This window comes from Marmota monax, unplaced genomic scaffold (genome assembly GCF_021218885.2).
Source record: "Marmota monax isolate L192 unplaced genomic scaffold, Marmota_monax_Labrador192_F-V1.1 WCK01_AAM20220418_F8-fsc00110, whole genome shotgun sequence".
Classification (NCBI taxonomy): domain Eukaryota; kingdom Metazoa; phylum Chordata; class Mammalia; order Rodentia; family Sciuridae; genus Marmota; species Marmota monax.
In genome coordinates, this window is record NW_026694633.1 from 1132468 (window position 1) to 1154339 (window position 21872).

Genomic DNA, 21872 nt, shown 5'->3' on the forward strand with positions numbered 1-21872 from the left:
TAATAAAAATGTAATATCAGTATGGTGGCAACAGAGCAAAACTACTTTGTTTCCCATTTCAAATGTGTTGCTTTGGAGGAAAATTGTTTAGCTTGCATCAAGTTTTGTGTCTGAACTATGAGCATCCACAGAATACAAAACAAAAACCAGAACCATAAAACCGTAAATGATGATAACCTAGACCAAAGGCATATTTCTTAACAATTTTTTTCTTGAAGAAAGAAAACCTCTTTATAAGAAGGTTGCAAACAGAATACAAGCAATCTTTTCCTTTATACTTCCCCTTATTTCCTTAAATATTCAAAATACAACTAACATCTAACACAAGATGAATCAGCTCTAAATATCTTTCTGGCTTAAAACAATAATCACTTGTTTAGAATGAGGATGCAAAAAAAAAAAAAAAGATTCTTGGTCACTTCACTACCGAACTCTTAAGTCTTTAGGGTTTCTGTCCTGCCCAGCCAACACCGGCATGGTCACTTACAGAACTACACTTACTGTATCTCTAGGCTCAGAATCAGCGTTTCCTGAAACAGACTCCCTTTATTCCATCTGGGGTATGAGATAACTCTACAGCCAAAGTCCTCAGTACTGGTGTATGCAATTCTTGAACAGAAAAATACTGCCTAAGTAAATTCTTCACATGATACATTCATGAAACATTTGTAGGCAGGTTCTGCCTTATTTTTTTAAGTTAAATTTAGTATTCAGCTTTTTCACCTGGTCCTGTAAACTGTTATTCCTATAATCCCTCCCCTGCAAAAAGGGAACAACTGATTAATGTTGAAGCTTCAACAAAATGTTCATGCCTATTTAGTTTAAAAAGTTGAATCATTCTAGCATTTAGCAGAATGTATGTGTTTATGTTCAGATTCGTGTTATTTCTATTTCCCACAGAGACATTACAGGCAGCACAGCAGACAATTAATGTTTGATGAAGGGGCAAATGAAACTTACATGAAAATAAAACTACATGTAAAACAGTCATATATTCTAATGTCTCTTTTTCATTAGGAAGAAGTGTACAAGTGCATTAGTTCCTAGGTGTCTGAAGACTTAAGCCATCACAATTACTTTGGTGCTTATTAAAAATACTATCCCCAAGACTACTTACTCAAAACCTCCAAGGAGTGAATGGTTCAGGAATCTATTTTTAGCGGATAACCCAGATGATTCTCAAGAAAAACACAGGCTGAGAGCCACTAGTCTAGAAAAAACAAGTCACTGGACAGTCAGAAAAGCTGGCTCTTAAGGCCAGCCTCAGGGATACAGGTAAAATTAAGTTTCACAAAGCACCTGGAGAGGAGTTTATGGTTCTGACTTTGTGGAAGTTTCATTTAATTACTGATCTCATTTTTCCATCATAAATAAAAAGGGGGTGAAATTATATCACCTGGAAGGCCTTGGTACTCTAAAATTCAGTGAATCTATTATTTCATTATTGGTATCTACTATAGGTTCAAAAGTAGTTTCCTGAGAAGTTAAAAAGATTAAACTCTTACGTCATAAAAACTATTAACAAATTCTAGTAAAGAGGTCCTTCTCAAGAGTTGGTTCCTTCCTCCTTGATATTTTCTCAAGAATCACCCGCCAGATCCTAGAGAAACTGGATTTTTTCCAAGACTGTATAGATTACAGTATAGCTATTTTATATAGCTGGAAAGGCTGTTATTTATCTTCATACCTTTTAGGGTTTTCTCATGCCAGAATATTATAGCCATTTCCAAATAAAAAATAAAATTTGGAAGAGAAAAGCTAGGAAAAATGGAGACAGAAGAATAGAGTTTAAGTAAATGATCCTATCTACTTAGACCCAAATAAGCTTGAAGTCTTCAGGATATATTAACATCACTATCTTTTTCTACAAACCATATTTTCTGTAATTCACAGTCTTCCTCCAGTTTTCTTTTTCAATAGGTTATGTGAAATTCAACCTCCCCAAAATATGCACTACTATGATTTCAGTGGTTGTAGAATTTTGCATCTGGGGATATCTAGAAATAATGTCTTGTTAATAGTTAATATAAAGCACCATGGTACTCTATTGTCTGTAATGTGTGTGTTCAATAATTTTTTCTAGGCTTTTTAAAAATATCAATGGACAATTTGTGCATAAAAATGTGGGAAAAAAAGGCCTAAGAATTCAGGTTTGAGAACACAGGCTCAAATTCTGGTCCCATCATTTATGAACCACCTTGTCTCTAAGCAAGTAACTTTACCTCTCTCTGATTGAAATGAATGGAAGACAACTAAGCTACACACTTAAAAAAAGATGTAGTTAAAAAATGAGACAAGACAATTTCTAAACCAAACCATAAAGTCTCTATATTAAATTTTAAGTTACCAATCATTGGATTTGGGCTATTTTAAACTACAATTCAAAGAAAGTACAGTGTTCAATAATGGATTCTCACTTCACTGGAAAGTTTAACCTACTTCATTAAACATGGAAAGACACTCCCCTTTGCCCAGTTACATTTTTCAGGTGTCTGATAACCACTAACTGGTTCAAGCACTCTAACTATGCTTTTTCTTTTACAAATAAGAAAGATATTAACTTCAACATCTTTGTAAATATGAATGATAAAGCAAGTGTGTACTAAGTTATTAGGTAAGTTCTAAATAAAACATCATTTACTTAAATTGTCTTTGTAAATAAACGTTAGCTAATTAAAGCCACAGTATCTCACGATGGAAGAATACCTAAATGTAAAAGTGTCAAGTACTTAACTCCATTTACTTTATCACTCATGGTTAGTTTCAGTATGTTTCAATACATTATGACAGACTTGCATCTGAGCATACTTATAAACAGTCATTTCAAACTTAAAATTTTTTTTTTCTAGAGGTGCTATAGTTTGAATTTTGAATGTTCCCTCAAAACCCTTTAATTAAAAGCCTTGATCCTCAGGGTGATGTATTGGAAAATGATGAAACTTAAAAGATGTGGAGCCTAATGGGCGATCCTTAGATCCCTGGTGGCATGCTCTTGAAGTGGACCGTGAGTTCCCTGGTCACTTGCTCTCTCCCTTTGCTTCCTGGATCATGCAAGCAGCTTTATTCCACCATGTACTCCTGCCATGATGTGCTACCCCATCACAGGTTTAAAGACGCAGATCCAATCATGGGCTAGAACCTCCCAAACTATGAGCCGAAATAAGCGTTTTCTTTTCTTTAGAAGTTGATTATCTCAACTATTACACAACAGTAACAGAAAATTGGTACCAAAGTGAAGTTATTAATTATAGCTATACTGAAGGATGTGGAGGAGCCTTTGGAATTGGTTTGCAGTAGTCTGGAAAAGTTTTGAGGAGCAGGCTTCAGAAAGCCACGAATGCTGTAAATGGAGTTTAACAGGTGATGCAGATGGAGGCTCAAAACAATGCTGACAGGAACACCAATAGTAAAGGCCAGGTTAATGAGGTTTCAGATGGAAATGAGGACTGGCAATTGGACTAGAGGTTATCCTTGTTATACCACGGCAAAAAGATTTGGCCACATTTTGTTCATTCTCTGATACTTTATGGGAAGACCATAATAAAAGGTGATGAACTAGTTTATCTGGCAGAGTAAATTTCAAGATAGTAAAGAATACTGGCTGCTTTTAGCCAAACTTGACATGAGAATCTGGAACAATGAGGAGCAGAGAAGAAAGGTTAAAAACTTCCAAAAAAAAAAAAAAAAAAAAAAAGAAGAAGAAGAAGAACATGGGTAAAGGTGGAGATACTAACAAAGATAAAAAGTCAAAGTTTTGTACCAGGGCAATGTGAAGGATTGAGGACATCTCAGGAACTGCAAGACCATTCCACTCATCACAGGCTCAAACGCTTAGAAATATAAATTTGTAAACACTTTCTAGGGCAGATTCTTTTGAGCCTGGGATACACTGCCCAAGAGAACCACTTAGGTATATGTTTCCCTGGGATTCATTTCCTATATTCAGAGGCCACTGTAGCTGCAGTTCAAGTGGATCATCAGGCAGGTCCAGGTATAGGTCAAGTTAGTGGCCAACCATGGCATCATCCATGTGACACTGATTTTGCAGTCATGCAAAATGCAGAAATTATGGAGTCAACACAGTTTGCATGGAGATTTCAAAGGAAAGTCCTGGATGTCAGATAATGATAGATTGTGGGGTCTGAGTTCCTCCAAGCGTCCCCTGACAGGGGAATGAGAGGAACTCAGGCTGAAGCTGAAGCCACAATGGGAGATTCCAGGAAGACAGCAGTGTCATCAAGTTGCAACATTTGTTAGGGAAAGGTATAGCAGCTAGCAAGAATCAGCCCAAGAGAGTTGTGGGTTACAATCAACAAGGTCAAGGATTTAATGATCATCCTGCTCGATTTCACTGATATCTTAGACTGATTTCTCCTTTCTATTATCCTAGACTTCACTTTGGAATGGGAATATATACCAGTTTCTGACCCATCAGTGTATCTTGTAAGTATTTAACTTTCTTTTTGATTTTTTACAGGGTTCCTAGCTGAGTATGTCTTGAGTCTTGCAGGAAACTATATTTGGACTCCTGAGCAATGCTGAACAGTTAAGACTTTAGGACTCTTATTAGAGACAGACTGAATACATTTTGTTCTGTGACATAAGCATAAACCTTTAAAAGCCAGGAATCAAATACTGCAGTTTGGATCTTGAATGTCCCCAAAGACTTGATCCCCAGGTTGGCAACATTAGGAGGCAGTGGTAAATAAGAGATGGGCTCCTTAGGTCACTGGGGGCATGCCCTCAAATGAATGTGGTCATTCAATTTGAGGAATTCCCCTTTTTTCTCCCTGGTTTGTGAGGTTAGCAGTTTTGCCCTACCATGCACTCCTGCCATGATATGCTATGTCACCATGAGCCCAAGGAAACAGGGCAAACAGAACATGAACTGAAGCTTCCAAACTATGAGCTAAAATAATCTTTTCTTTTCAAAAGTTGGTTATCTCATATATTTTGTTTTAGTTATGGAAAGCCAACACAAGGACAGTGAGATCCCAAGAAACTTAAATCACAACATTATATAAAGGAAAATAGAAATAGGAGGATTTCAATTATATCAAATGACATTAAGAGCACTGTTACTACAAAGGTGAGTATAATTTTCTCATGCATGAGATGGTAATAACATCTATCTCTTAAGGTTGTTGTTAAGATTTAATATATTATTACAGACAAAACAGTGCATGGCACATAGTAATTATTTAATATTAGCTATTATGATTAAATAGAGAAAATACATATGCAACCTAATCTAGAATGACAAGTGAGATCTCTCTAGAAATCAGGCCTCCATAATCCCCCAGTCAGGGCTATCAGGCTTCTTCAAAGGCAGAAGAACTGATACATGATTTTAAACCTTTTTAAGAGTCTTTTCCCAAGCAAAATCTCTTCTCTCCACCACAAATTGAAATTTGCTCTGGAACAATCACTACTCAAGAATTATGAACAAAATATTATGAAAAACAAGGTGAGTGGCCCTCCTAGTTAGGGTCAGAACCTTACTGGAAGCTGGCAGAACCATTATATTTTTCCATACCTCAGTTCCAGATCTCAGTCTTTAACCAGTAAATTTATCCTTATCCTCACCACACATGATAAAAATAGTAATCTCCTAAAATTTAGTGTAATGTCCAGCTTTCACAATTTGGAAATACAAGTGTTTTAGTCAGCTTTGTGTTATTGTAACCAAAATATCTGACATGAACAGCTAAGAGGAGAGAAAGTTTATTATGGTTTCAGAGGTCTCAGTCCATAGAGGGCAGAGTCTGTTGCTCTGGGCCCAAGATAAGGCATCCTGTCATGACCAAAGGGTGCTGTGTAAGAAAGCAGCTCACTTCAGGGGCTAGCAAGCAGAATTGAGAGGGAAAGGGCCTTGGGGCAGATATATATATTCCTTCAGGGCATGCACCCTTAGTAACCCATCTCCTACAGTCACACCACCTGCCTAGAGTTACCACTCACTCCTTTCAAACTAGGATGGACTGATTAAATTTCAGCTCTCACAATCAATTCACCTCTGAGCATTCCAGCATTAACAAAGAGGCGTGGGGGTGGGGGACAATACCTCATACCCAAACCATAACAAAAGACAACAGAAATTTCCTAATAAAAAACTAACCACAATGGTGACAGATAAATTTAACTAAACACATTACAGTGCTATGTAGCCTATTGTGTTGGGATTTGTGAAGTAGTCAGCCAAACTGAACTACTCTAAATGAACCAGCTCTTTATGCCAACCTTGGCTCAATTAACATATAGCCAAGACCCCAAACTTCATGACTAGAGACTAACTCAAGAATGTGGTTAATTCAACCATCACTCTCAGGTACTCAGTTGCAGAAGTTTGTGGATCTTTAACTTGCTACAGCTTAAATCTCTGATGCTCCCTAAAAATTAACTGCATCACCAGTCAGAACAGCAATTATCAAGAATACAAACAACAGTAAATGTTGGCAAGGATGTTAGGGAAAAGGTACACTCATACATTGCTGGTGGGAATGCAAACTGGTGCAACCATTATGGAAAGCAGTATGGAGAGTCCTCAGAAAACTTGGAATGGAACCACCATTTGACCCAGCTATGCCACTTCTCGGTTTATACCCAAAGTACTTAAAATCAGCACATGACAGTCATACAGTCACATCAATGTTTACAGCAGCTCAATTCACAATAGCTAAGCTATGGAACTAACCTAGGTGCCCTTCAACAGATAAATGGATAAAAAAATATGTGGTGAAATACTACTCAGCCTTAAAGAATGAAACTATGGCATTTGCTGGTAAATGGATGGAGGTGGAGAATATCATGCCAAGGAAATGGGCCAATCCCCCAAAAACAAAAGCCAAATGTTTTCTCTGATATTCTAATGCTAATTCACAATGGTGAAGGGGGGGGGTGGCGAAGCTAGGGAAGAATAGAGTTACTTTAGGTAAAGGGGAGTGGAGGGAGGAATATGCGGTAGGAAGGGTAGTAGAATGAATCAAACATTATTACCCTATATACATATATAACTATATGACCAGTGTGATTCTACATTATGTACAACCTGAAGAATGAAAGATTATACTCCATTATATATGATGTCTCAAAGTGCATTCTACTGTCAGGTATAACTAATTAAAACAAATAAAAAAATTTTTTTTTAAAGTTAACTGCATCATGTGAAGCGCACTTACATATTTTGAGAAGTACCGGTCCTTAATACATACAGTTATAGACTGGGCAAGAAGTAACTAAGCTTTTCTTTACATGGATAGCACAAAACAGGAGATAAGTGTTTAGATATAAAACAGAACGGCCTGAGTTTGAATTCTTGTGTGCTATCACTTAAGTTATTTAGTAACTCTTTCTAAACACAGTGAGAAATTCAAAACTCTTTAAGACAACAGAACTTTTTTCAGGGAAAATCTTCTATCTCCCTATACACAAAACATACTAACCTGTTTACTCATCCAATAAATGTATTAAATACCTATTCTTTACTAGTCCCTCACTCTCACAGGAGCTCTTACCCACCTGTCCCTCCTCCATACATTAAAATTTGGAATACTGATACTAAGTATTCACTTTACAGGGTTGTTAAGAGTACTAAGTGTACTTAAAATACTAAATACAGTGGCTGACACCCAATAAACATTCAGTTCATGCTGTACTGATATTATATCCAAAGTTCTACAAACCTGACATGGTATCAGGGCTGCAACTGGGGTGAGGTAAACCAGATGCCTAGAGTACAAACTCTGACTTGCATGATATAGAGTTAGGACCTCCTTTAATTTTGTAATCTAGATGCTTCTGTTCCCTCACCTTTAGTCTACCCCCCCCCGCACAGCATACACAATGATACTCTAATATTGGTATCAAAATGTCATAGCACTTACACAGCATATTTTCAAAACCTTTTCTCCCCCATCTACCAAATTGGAGGAATAATAAATTTGGGCCCCCAGAAGAAATTTACATATCACTAAAAGCAAATTACTGAATTTTAGGATATTAAAAGAATCTGATCCTCTGATAAACTTTAAAACTATTTACCACAATGGTGTTAAAAATCATCCTTTATTCACTCAATGTACAGAAGTCAACTTCACAAAGGAAGTTGTGACCTAGAAGCAGGCTGGGTAGTTCAGTAAAAATCAAGATATGATCAAAGATCTTCTGCAGATAATTCTTTATAAGGGGGATAATCTCATTCAGGCTAATCAAAAGTTGACAAGAGAATCAAAGAGTTCATTAGTTTTGAACTGGCTGATGGAAAACAGAAACAAAAACAAAAATAGGAACAAATTGCTTCTTAGATACTTAGAAACAACTGGCTCAGGGAGAAAAATATAAATCTCCTTAGTTATGTCAATCTCACCCCCTGCCCCATTCTAGTGTCTAAACTTTTGTTAAATTCTGACTTGATCAAAATTTAAGTGAAAACACTTAACAAAAGCATTAAAAAAAATTTCTGCTTGAACATTTTCATCTTTGCCCATAAAATTCTTGACGTAGACAGGAATTGCTTAACTGAACAAGTATTTCACTGAGGCATGGTAGCTTTCTATTTTCCTTTTCATTAGTGTTTGTGATCTCTGAATCTCTCCATTATAATGTTAAGGATTTCCTTTAAAAGCATTTAAAAATTCAAATCACTTATGCTCTCAGGAGTATTCTTAGGTTCTTACTGTATACTTAAAAGTGCACGTCCATTTAAGGATTCTGTGTCACCCTGGGTCTTGCTTACTTGCTCTGTTATCACTTATAATCTTAGATGCAATGGGCAAGGTAGTGCAAACCTGTGATCCCAGTGGCTCCAAAGGCTGAGGCAGAAGGATCAGGAGTTCAAAGCCAGCCTCCCCAACTTGATGAGTCCCTAAGCAACTCAGTGAGACCCTGTCTCTAAATAATATACAAAAACAGGTTGGGGATGTGGTTCAGTGATTGAGTACCCTTAGGTTCAATTCCTACTACAAAAAAACAAAAAAAACTTAGATGCCTCTTTCACTAATGACTCCTAATTGCTTAAGGTCTTCTAAAAGATACAACCTGCATTTTTTGTATCTTATAATATTTCTTTGCACCACATGTTAATAAAATCTTTACCCCCAAATAACTAATTATCCCTGGCTCAACTGATTAACACTAGGTACTAAGGAGGCCAAGGTTCTACGGAACATCAACTTCTGTTCCCAAACTCATCTAAAATACAAATGCTATTAGTCACAAGAACTTGAAGGCAACAGAATGGTAATTTCTAATACTGCACTGACAGTTCCTCCTGGAATTTTCACTTTGCAAAAGTATAATTCATTTTCTAAAAAAGAACACCAAAGTTAATCAAGAACCTTGGAAATCGCTCAAGGTTTGACAAGTATTACCAAAATACCAAATTTAATATGGGTAAAGGCATCCATAAAGTATAAATAATTATGAAAACAAGAGTTTAACATTATCCAAAATCCTTTAGAATTAAATTCAGAAAGCTTTGCAATAATCTGAATTAGTATAGGGAGCAGTTGCTGCCTGGAGGCCAGGGCTGACTCATTTAATGTTCTCAAAAGGCTTTTGGTCATATACCTTGGTATAACCTTGCATAACCTTGGTATAACCTTGCGTATAATCTCCTGTAAATATGAAAAGACAGCAGAGATGTAACATCTTATGGTTTTGTCATTCCTTGACTCCAATCTTAGCAGGATTCCTGGTCATCCTGAGGAAAGACAGGGTGGCTGATATAACACTCTAGGGAGCACACCTGCATCATTATATACCTACCCCCCCAAAAGTTCAATGGACCCTCTTAACTTTTTTTTTTAAGAAAAAACAAAAAAAGAAAATTAGCTACTGAAATGTGTAGGTGATAAAAAATTCATTCCATGTGCGTAAGCCCCAGAATGAGAGAGGTAAGAGACATGGTCTGCTACTCCCTATGTCAGACTTATGGGTCACAATCACAAGGCCTCTCACAGTGAGTAGCTTGCCACATGATTTTTATAATATAACATACATATTTATTTTCCAATAGTTTCTATATATAAAAAAATCAGATATTTCAGTAATCTATTCCAATGCTACAGAAAAACTGAATGTATTGAAATTGTTAGTTTCTATGTTAAGTTCCTAATACATTTTTTAAAAGTAAGTATGAATATTAAGTAATTCTTGCCTGCCACACTGACCTTAGAAATTAAGATAACTTCTCTGCAACTGTAACTCCAATGTTAACTGGTTTTCCAATGGACTTTAATCATGAACATATTTACTGGAATGATTAAAAACCTGGTCTACTGAATCAGCCAGCTAGGGAATTCAAATCCTAGTTCCAAGCAATTACAGGTCCTGTGACCATGGGCAAACTCTTCAACCTCCCTTAACTTTAGTTTCCTCACTTCTAAATTGAGGATAATAGTACCTTTACTTCTAGCACTGTTGTAAGGATTACATAGAGATCATTTAAAATGCTTACTATTAGGCCTGGCAATTAGTTAAGGCTCAATGAATGTTAGCTATTATATTAGATTCCAGCTCATTCCAAAGTAGATTTAAGGCAATTTCACATGTAATGTAAACTCAATAAAGATATATGTGTGAATGACCCAAAGGATCATTACTATGCAATTTAGACTTACCTTTGGCAAATTTCTTTTCAAGGGACTGGCCTAACAGAGTAAATGATAATAACTTAGTATCTTCAATTGCTGTTACCCAATAATTCATAAACTTGCTAAAGACGATATCTCCTTTTTTTCCCCTTTTCTTTCTGTTTTAATCATTTACCCCATAGGAAACACCTGATTCTAGGCAACTGTAGAAGACTGATTAAATTCATTCAAATCACTTTTGAGCAATTAAAAAACAAAACAAAAACAGGTCCCCATAACCAAAATTTAAGTGTGACCTTGAGAAACAGAATTGTGATATTAATGATATATCTAAGATACATTTAAATTTTGCAGCTTAAATGAAAAAAAAAATCCATCTCATACAAAGTGAACCATCAAACCACACTGTTTAACTTTCAGTAAATAAACTACTTCTAATTACTACAATAAAAGTGCTTTAATTTTTTACATTATGTGTACATGTGTGTATATCCATCCCATAAGTCTCTGAGACTGGCAACTTATTACATTTCAAAAATTACAAAATCACACTAACTTCTATATCACTTTTATACTTTACAGAAAAAAAATCAATTTCTGGATTAAAATTCTTAATTACATGACTTATCATAATAACTTTAATAATACAAAAACATATAAGAAGCAGTACCTCAGTTTTATCTTCCACATTCTGGTTATGCTACGTAAATATGAAATTGTTATCCGTATTCAAATAACATTAGGTCTGACTTTAAAAAGTAAGTTTAGGACTTAGCAAAGCCTTACATTTAATAAGGAAAACTAGCAGCACTATCAAATTTTAAAGCCAAGTATTAGCAGTCACTTTTTGACAATATCTTGTGGGAGACTGTATTGGTAAATTCATGAAAGCAATATCAGACTACAGCAACTCAGAGCTCTTGGGTATATTTTTTATTCCATTAGTGTGGTGCTGCAAAAGATTACAAAATTTGTTTCTAAGACCAAAACATAACACAATTTATCCATGAAATTTTATTTCCATGTTTTAAAATGATAATCGTTTTACTCTTGTAAGTCTCTAGGTTTAAAGCAAGTATTACTTTGAGACCCACTGAAGTATTATGAAAATTCTCAAGAAGCTCAAAATATAAGATTATCTGAGACAAGAATTACTCAATTTTCCAAAGTCACCCTGTCTGAAGCAAGTGATATTAAAGGTGAAATTCACAGGAAAATAGCACTGTTAAAAACAAAGAAAATGGAAAAAGCAGAGACAGATCAATTTAAACCATGGCTCCGGCATCTTCTGCTGGAAATTCCAGCAATTTAATTTTTCTGTGTTTAGTTAGTAAATTTACTTATATCTTTGGTGTCCTTAGCTATAAAGTGTCAATAGTACCTAAATAATTGTTTTGAGGACAAAAATGAGATAACATTAGGGAAGAAGAAAGTCCACTGAAAAGTCTGTTCTACACCTATAATTTATAAACAATGTTATCTGCAAAACAAATAACAACAATAAAAACCAGAACAGGAATAAAGTCTCCAAAATACTGTCATTAAACAGAAATTTTTCTGTAAATGAAAATGACTCTTTTGTCATTTCCACATAGAAAACTACCTATCTGGAGTTTTGAGATCTCCAAGAAAAAACAAACACCTTTCTACAATTTATATTCCAAATTTCAGGCAATAAATCCTTTCCATCTAACCTAAATTTCCTATGTTGTAGTTCATTTGAAAATTCTTATCTTTCAATTCTCCTTAAGTGGGAAGCATATCTGTTTTAGTCTTTTTTGTATTTCTGTCCCTAGCAGAGTTCTGGAGACACTTTGCATGAATATATTCATTCATTCATTCATTCAGCAAATATTTATTCAACAATTACTTTGTGCCAGGTACTGTAAGTAGTAGAGCAAGGCCCATAAATGAGAAGGCTTTGCTCAGGTAACTTATAGTTTAGTGAATAAGGTAAATATTTGTCAAATAGGTACAGAAGTAAATAAGTTTCTAATGTGGATGGCAAAAAGGTGCAGAGATGGTGAAGATCACAGTTTTGGGATGAAGACAATCAAAGGAGGTCAGGAATAGCTCCCCTGAGGTACAAGGTTTAAACTGAGACTTGAAAATTGACTGAAAGTTGGCCAGATTTTGTAGGGTAAGGGAATACAGACCAGGCAGGGAGATGAAACATATTAAAAAGCCCCCAAGTCAGGAAGGTAAATGAGAATGGTTGGGGATAAGAATGGAGTGCTACATAAAGGACAGAGGATAAATTGCCAGTATTAATGAAAGTAAAAGGATTCATAGCATTAAATATTTAAGCCACGTTGTATTTTTCTCAAATAAAATAAATAATCTAAGGGAACTGAGTTTTTATTCCACAATATTAAAGTTCTATATTAGGTTATGACTTTGTCTCACCAATCAATGGACACATGACCTTGGACAAGACATTGACCAACTTGAGCCTCTTCTATTCTCTGTAAATCAGTATCCAATTATTCTACCTACTGAGATTACAATAATAAATAACATATAGCCCTGGTTCTTATAGACTTTACATCCCTGAGAGAGAGGTGTATATGAAAGACAACCTAAATCCTATAGAAGATGATGTCCCAAAAAAAAAAAAAAAAAAAAAGACACAAAAGTCTCCTGAAAGGTATCCACAAATGTGGACACTGGTGGGCTGTAAACCACAATAAAAACACAAGTTACACATCTTTCTGTGAACTCTAGCATGAGACTGAGGATGATATATACAAAAGAAACATTACTCTGCCATCCCAAAACAAGCGAAATATCAAAACTATAATGAACCTCAGAGATAAAGAGAACTCAGTGGTAGCACTGAATTAAAGATTAACATTAATGTACTCAGAACAAGTATTTTATATCAAGTTTTCTTATTTCCAAATTTTCCTTAGTTCAAAAACTTGTTCCATCATCACATAACTACATGCCAAACTCATCTTATGCCTTTCCCAACAAAAGGCAATGTCCACATTGCCATCTAGAAAATACAATGACATTCTTGCTTTACCACCACTTACTCATGTCCAGTTTACAGTCAACCTAAACTACCACACCCTTTTTTCATCTAGCACAAAACTAGTTATCCCCACATTATTTTCCATTTGTTTAGCTGGCTCTTCCTTACTATGTACTACTTTACTTACCATGCTACATTTTTCCTGATTTTATTTCATTCTGTAGTATCATACCTCTCCTTGTATTTTAAGTCATATTATAATCAAACCATATTCACAGAAGAATACCTGATCCTAGAAAATGTTTTGTTTTTCATTTTTAAGACAAATTGTTGATGATCTTAATAACTGAAGAGTACATTCAAAATACAACTTATAAAACAATACACCATGATTGATTTTCTGGTAACTATAATTTTATGCCTTTGTGTATATAAACTTATCACGAATAAGTCTTGAGGTCAATGAATACATGCCTACAATTCTATTTAAAAACTATCCAATAACACATTCAAGAGCTATAAAAATTCTAGAGACTAAGTCTAGAAAAAGTGCACTGCTTTCTGCAATAAAAAAATATAAGCATCATTGTTGTCTCTCTCACACATTCTGAAGTCAAGAAAATGAGGGAAAAATAGAATTCTGAAACAAAAAAATTTACCTCAACGTAATGCAACATATCTTTTCTAATAATGGCACTATAAACTCTTCTTGATGTTGCATTGTTTGAAAACAAAATGTGTAAAATAACTTCTGTTAAGGAATTCCAACCCAACTGCTCTCGGTTTTACAAAATGAGTAAAGTAGGAAGAAAAAGGAGTATTATTTTAACTGCTAAACATTACCCACCCTTAAAAATGGTCTGTGGAAGTAGGCTCTCTAAGAAAAAAAGTCTCAATTCATTGATCCTTTCTTTTTATTTTTCTAAAAGGTTAGAATCCTTTAATGAGGAAGGAGTTTCACCTCACTTAAAAAAAAAAAATTCTTCACCTTACAAATGGCTTCTTAGAAATACATAAAATACTATTACTTTGCAACTTCCCCCACTCCTTCCAAAGAACACACTTTTTTTTCTCAGATAGCAGTTCTGGTTCAGAACCTGCACTCTGACTAGATTCAGAAGATCTGTCTGTGTGTGTGTGACCTTGGACACGTCATTTATTCCCTCAGTTTCCTCATCAGCATCCCAAAGTGAAAGCGTGGTGAATACAGTTCAGGACTAAACATATCTTAGGTATTACACCTAAGAGGGTCAAGCTTTTCTGCTTAGGGGCAGATTACCTCCTGAAAGGGGCCACATCTTAAAACTGGAACTGAATCCGTAGATTTGTCAACATTTGATTCTTCCTTCTTCAGAGCTCTTCTCCCCTCAAAGGGCATAACCCTGATCACCCCAAGAGCAGACTCCCAAGCACCCTTTCCTTCCTCCAGTCTTCCCTAGCCTGCTTATAAAGCAAGGGGGGAAACAGCAGCCTCACCTCTCTTCCCCCAAGCCACACCTTTAGGGGACCCCACCCCGGGCACATCCGCCCTCTCCTCGCTCCCTGGGCCAGAGAGACCAACCTCGCCCTTCCCCTTCGCCCCCACCTAGAGGAGACTTCCTGGAGGCGTTCAGGCCCCAGCGGGGCAGGCGGCATTTACAAACCCGCTTTACGCCACTCGCGTAGGGTAACCTCACTTACGCCCATAGGGCCCCGCTCCCAGCCCCGTCCGCTCCGCCTTCCAGAGCCAAGCCTGAGTGTTTCAGCCACGGTCCCCGAGTGACCTGACCATTTTTACTCGGTGCGGAGCTACGGTGATTAGGACAGAACAGTCACACCTTACCGGCAACTGAGGCACTGACTTCACTTCCCACCTTTGGAGCCCTCTTCAACTCCCGGATCAATTCACTCCGGCGACGCCGGAAGGACCCGAGAGGAACCAGGCGTTGTCCGGAATCCTGCCCAGCCGGAGTCGCGCAGCGCTCTATGGGGACTCGTAGTCCCGTTCGCCGGCGTTACTAGCAATTCCTGCACTCCCAAGACTACATTTCCCGGCAAACCAAGCGGCGGAGCCCAAGGCGATGGGTGGGGACACTCCTAGCCAATAGTAAGAGAGTTCCCTGCCTTTGCGGGAGGAGGTGAGATGAAGAGAGGGGGTGCACATAAAGGAGGGGAAGGGCGGGGCCAGCTCTCACCTGCGCCAATCAGGGCGCACTGTCAGCCCCGCAGGCGCCTCACCCATGGAGGGGCTGGGCTAGCCGAGCAGAGGAAGGAAGAGGGTGGGGGGCCCGACGCGGGGAAAGTGGGGTGGCTGGGTTGAGTGAGCAACGCAGGCGGAGAGGAAGCCTCAAGGAACTCGCTGGTGTGGAGGGAGGGTGTGGTGTGGGGACGCGCCCCAACCGAAAGAGGAGCTTCCTAAGAGCAGCAAAGCCCCAGGCATACCAAGCAACCAGACCCACGGACTGGGGAGGGATAGGCTGAACCTGGACTCCCTGCAGGGGCACCTAGGAGGGGCGGCCAACTCCAGGTGTGAGGGCACTGAGTGTGGGGAGAGGGAGCCCGCTGAGAAAGGGAAGAGGCAGAGCTGCTGTACAAGTGCAGGGAGCGGGAAGCTACACCGGCCACCGGCTGCCGCTTCCCGCCGCCTCCAGCCTCGGCAGCAGCAGGAACAGCAGGGGGAGGAGCAACAGCTGCCAAATTCGCCAACTGGAAGAGGGGGAGGCGGAGCTTGAGTCCCAGTAGAAGCTGAAGCACAGCCTGGACTGTAGTTTCCCTGGAGAGACCAGAGCAGGAACAAGAGCCGAGTGGAGTGCAGTCTTCCGAGCATCAGCTCCCGCATCCCGCCAGGGGTTGAAGGTGTGTGGGAGGTAAGCGTGGGTGCTTCTTCCCGGCGTCTGCACACTGCCCGGGAGAAAGCACCTAATAGGAATTGTATCAAGACACAGCTAAAAGAGTCTGCGTTGGGTTAGAAAACCGGTACAGTCCCCTTCGGGTGAACGATGTACATTTTTGGACTTTGGGCGGCCGGGGGTGGGGTGTGCAAAAGGTATGTTGACCCTGAGTATAAAGGGCGTGGCTAGTGGTTTTTGGTTTGAGTTGCACCGTTAAAACTGGGAGATCTCAAGATTGAGGGAAATCCTGCTAATTGAGGACAAGGTGGATGATATCTGGATAGGTGCGTAGCTGTTAAAAAGCAAGAATTGTGTCTTTGATATGAAATTACTTAAGAACTATTTCAAAATAACTTTGCATTCTTCTTCGGTGTCTATTCTTCACATTGATTTTTAAGATTATTCTGCTTCCGACCTGTTATCCAGGGTGGTTGTATTGCAGGTTCCTAGAATTGCAAGAGATCAGGATTAAAGAAGCAAATGTAAGCAGGAATAGGATAGGACGGATTCTGACTGAACCTATCAGAAGTATAACTTTTGCCAGCAAAAACGTGAAAATATATTTTAATGGATAGATACTTAGCTTTCTTTCTAGTGGCTCTGGGATATTGAAACAAAGACCTGGACTCAGCCTACAGTGGGAACATATGGTGTACTTCATTGCTGCTCCTTATTCTCTCATTTCTGTCCTGTAACATTTGTACATTTTTAAAAACATGAGTATAAGGAAAGCTGTGTGAGGATCTTTCCTCTGTTTAGACAGTATATGTTAAATAATTACTCTTAGTATGTGTTATAATGGGCTCCAATTTTAAATAAAGATAGCGTCATAAAATAATACTCTCCGTATTAAACCATGTGTGTATTCCTTTGGATGTAATTATGGTACCTATCAATGGAAGTGTTAGGTCAACACGAAAGTCTCACCAGCCTTTGTTTCACTATGTCAGGATTACAGCGTTTTCTTATTACAAACTTGGTAAGAATCCATTTGTCTAGTTTATTTTAATTTTGTTTATTACAGAGTTCCCTAGATTATAGGGCTTTTAATCATAGCATATTGCTGCATATTTTGTTTTGAAATGCCTTCATTGTGACAGTTGAATGTTTCAGAGTCTGAATACTTTAATTTTTTTTTTTTTTACTAGATTCAATAAGATAGTCATTATCTTCTGTATTAATGCATTCCTGATTAGGATTTTGGATTTTACTTTTGTATATACACATAATTCCTTTTTGAAAAGAAATGGCTCAAAGGTATTCTCATAGCTTAAAGTTGAGTTCCACCGAGTACTACTATGAATAAGTTTAAGTAATATATCAGTGTACATTCCTCCTCTCGCATGTACTTAAACACCAGAGGAATACACAGATAGACAAATCTTAGAAAAACTGCTACTTTTAGATTGTCTTCAAGCAGATCAGGTAAGTATTAAAAGCTGCAAAGAGGTTAAAAGAAAGAAAAAGCAACAGTAGCCACTAAACTTAGCAGCCACAGCAAGGATCACATTGTATCTTTGCTATCACTAGAGAATATATTAATCCAAATAGCTGATGTGACCTTGTGAAAATGATTTGGGGAGAAAAACCACTAGGGCTTTGGTGAAGCTTGGGAAGTTGTGTATGCTCTTATTTATCATGAAGTGTATTGTCCTGAATTAGAGTCTTAGATTCTCGGGCTTTAGAAATGGAATACTTGCTGTCACTAGGTTATATCCCTCCCCATGTAATAATAACAGTTAATTATAGTACTGGCAATAAGTATTGTTGAGAATCAATAAACAAGCAAATGGGTAGAAGATGATTTGTAACAAAACAATTGAAATTCAGATATACTTTGAATCTGAGCTTTGTTTGTAGGTCTTCTGCTCTAAGGTATCATAAGACTAGAATCTCATTAGGAATGAATGAGTTTGTGGTATGAAAGTGCCAAGTTTTCTTGTTTTTAAGATTAAGATCCTTTTAAGTGTGTCAATGAAAGAGACTGGGTTTCTGTATCATTAAGGAGTGAGAAGACCCTGTTTTTTGTGGGAGAAAATCGTTGGCTGTTTGTTACCTGGACTCTTTTCACTCATTTAAATTGGTGTTCACATTCAGTCTCAGATAATCTGAAGACTTTTCTTGATTGGTGTTGAGAAAGCACATTAATTTTATGCATAATACTCCCTGTTTGAAAAGCGTATTATTTATTGGGCTCTTAAGTTTTACTACAGATGTAAGGCTGTCAGTGAATATATGATGAGAAAGAAGCAACACAGTGCAGAATATTTCTCTTGAATGGAAATTGCTCTGGAGATGATTGTTCTCTAACCAAAAGACTTGGTAATTTCAAATTATACTATATTTTGGACTTTTCTATAAATTTAAAATTCTACTTTAAAGCCTATTGAGTAAAAAATAATCGATAGCATGGATTTTTAACAGAATGATTCACTGAAGCATGTGACACAAAAGAGCAATTCTTAAAGGTTCAAGACCGAATGATTTTGGTACAGCTGAAAGACGGGGATAGATATGAAGAAAACTACCTTAAAAAAGTCTCCTTAACCAGAGAGGAAAAAGAGTTTGCTGTTTTTTTGTTAAATACTTATAAGTGATAATATGATCTTTCCCTCTCTATCATTAATTTCTGTATCCATAGTGCAGATGTTACTTTTCTCCAGTTAAATACACTGAAGTCAAGACATTAGTTTATTAGAATTTGAGGACACATGTATTATTAAAGTATAAAAGATTATGTACATTGACAACTATCCCTTGGACAAAATTTTAAAAAGAAGCAAAAACTTAAATGTTGTTTTATCCTTTAATAAAAGTTACTTGAACTAGCCAATAAAGATGAATAAGAATCTGTTTATTTACTTATTTATGCAAATTCCTAAGGTTAAATCCTGCTGAGCAGATTTCTATTGTTATATTCAAATAAGAGTTTTGCTTTGTTTTTTCAGTCTTACCTCTAAGGTTTCTAGAATTTAGTTCTTAAAGTTTGGTATTTGTGTTTTAGGTGACTTGATTATTAGTGCCTGAAGACCATGTACTTCTTTTCTGTCTCCCTTTGATCCTTAGCCTTATATCATGCTCAGCATTAAGAATTTGCTTTGTAAGAATAATGCTTAATGAATTAGCATTATTGGCCAATACTTTTTAATATGCACATTAAATACTTTGATACACAAGATTCAGTGTACCTCAAAGAATGATTATTGTATATTAACTCTTCTGAGAATGTCATTGTTCTAATTAGCTTTGCAGAAATGTTATTTAAGCCCAGTTTGATTTAGACTGTATGGGCTGCAAAGATTTATCTACAACTTTGAGTGTCAGGGTTTCTAAATTCATCCCAGAGGTAAGGAATGTGGGTGGGGAGAAAGGGCCTTGCTATCAGAGACCCCTAAGTTCTTCATTTTATAGCTAGGGAAGCCCATGGCTCACCTCTGTTTAACCTTACATCCCTGGAGACATACCTTTGTTGATGTTTATCTTTAAAAAATTAATTTATTATAAAAACTGAATTCTTGTTTTTCTGTTTTTCTAACCACTGCCCCCCCACCGATTAAAAAAAAAAAAGAAGAAAAGAAGTCACGATAATTTTGTTTAAATATGCATAGAGTTGGGCATTTATTGGTTTTGATTTCACATTCCAGAAACAAATTAATCTGATTAGTTTTAAAATTAAAAATTCAGTATGAATTTTCTTTTATTAACACCTGGACAATTCTAGTTAGTTCTAAGTAGTTGTTAGTAATAAAATTAATTATAGCAGGAATTTAACTGCCTTTTGCTTTGCTTTTTAATATTTTTACTAACATACTGATAGATGTGACTTATCTTAGATCTAATGATTACTCTTCTTTGTCTTCCTGTTCCTTTGGCATTATTCTTAATGGTTAGCACTATGCTTTGTGTCTTAGCTGAGTTCATAATTATCTTCCTGGTGTGTGTGTATATATATATATATATGTATATATTACTTACAAAAGTTTCCCTGACTTTATATGTTGAGAGCCTTATACAAAATCTGAACTTGGTAGATGGTAACTATTTGTTCAGCTATTTGGCAAGCTATAATGAAGAATCATTTTACAAACAAGTATAACCATAAAAAATGAATTTTTCTTAGACAAATTGTTTTATTACCAGATTCAGCCCTCTGCCCACAACAGTTGCATATTGAATATATAAATATTGTTCTCTGTTGTTGGATTTCTGAGTGAGTAGAGCAAATATTGTCATTAACTATAACCTTGCATGTGTGTTTTAAATGTGAATTTATTCATTGACTACCTTTGGTATCATGTGTGGTTCATTTTCTCTCCTTGCTTGTAGAATTCTGCTATTTTAAAAATGTTCTTCTAAGTAACACTTCCCCCTCACAGACAATCTTTCTATGACTTTTTTTCCCTAACATATAGAAATAGAGGACTTCCAGAAAAATAGATAAATGTAACATGAGGCTTTATCTTAACTACTATTTAACTCATCTTCAGTGTTCTAATTTTAGTGACATGCTTGCTTTTGGGGTCTTATTAAGGCTTATTAAACCTGAATTACATCGTACTTGTTATCTTTGAGCCCTGTCAGGGAAAGAATATGTTTTGAGGCTTGGAATTAACTGTGTCCAGTGCTGTGTTCTGTACTGTTTAACTACTGAAGCTTGCCTGGCTCCTAAGGCTGCAGCCTCTGCTTTGGGGCCCCCTTCTGGTTTAGCCTGGGAAAGGAGCTTCTGAGCATCTCAGAGCTCTTAATTTAGTGTGGCAAGGCAGGAGGTTGAAACTCACTTTCATTTAATAACCTTATTTTCCTAAGTGTATTATTTTCCCCAGGTAACATTTAGTTCCAGAGTTACCAGTAACAGGAGCTCAAATATCACAATATGATTTCTAAAGCACAGTCTGATAATTCAATGAGTAACTATCAGCTCCCCTAACATCTTGGGTTTGTTTGTTAATTAATTTACTTATTTTTTAAATGGAACTCAAAGAGCTCACTGGAAAACTTCTGATGTTTTACCCACTTGTTATTTCTTTTGTAATTTTCTTGATAATCTAAATTTTGTTATTCTATTTGAGGTTTTTTTTTTAACTCTGTGTAATTTGAAGAGCTAGTTGATTTTATTGTTTTTTTTCACCTCTTGATAGAATGCTATAGATAGTATGTTATGAAATGTAATTTTTGCCATTCTCTTGAGTTAAGGCATTGGAGCATTTACTTGTGTACTTGACAAAGCAATTTAAAATTATTGAAGCAATTAATGTTTTAAGGTATGTTCAGCCTTGCAGTTAAGAAACCTCTACATAGTATCATAAATTGCTCACAGATAGTAAATCACTTGTTCTATGTTTAAGGCAATTTAAATAGTATCTTACATCATAAATTCTTCTACATTTAATACCAGATGAAATTTGTACAAAGCCTTTATTCTTACAGCTACAT

The 21872-nt window shown here is 36.6% G+C and overlaps 2 protein-coding genes across 4 annotated transcripts in view; one reads left to right on the top strand and one right to left on the bottom strand.

The window, feature by feature from the left end:
• Positions 1-15546, bottom strand: part of Pdcd10 (programmed cell death 10) — a 41954-nt gene extending 26408 nt beyond the window's left edge. The window contains exon 1 of one of the 2 annotated variants that reach the window (XM_046422916.2): positions 15392-15546. The gene's annotated coding sequence lies outside the window, so the exon portion shown is untranslated. The remainder of the gene's footprint in view (positions 1-15391) is intronic. The other variant, XM_046422918.2, reaches the window with a different exon arrangement.
• Positions 15547-15908: 362 nt separating this feature from the next.
• Positions 15909-21872, top strand: part of Serpini1 (serpin family I member 1) — an 81553-nt gene continuing 75589 nt past the window's right edge. Inside the window, exon 1 of one of the 2 annotated variants that reach the window (XM_046422915.2) lies at positions 15909-16404. The gene's annotated coding sequence lies outside the window, so the exon portion shown is untranslated. Of the gene's footprint in view, positions 16416-21872 lie in introns of both variants that reach the window. The other variant, XM_046422913.2, reaches the window with a different exon arrangement.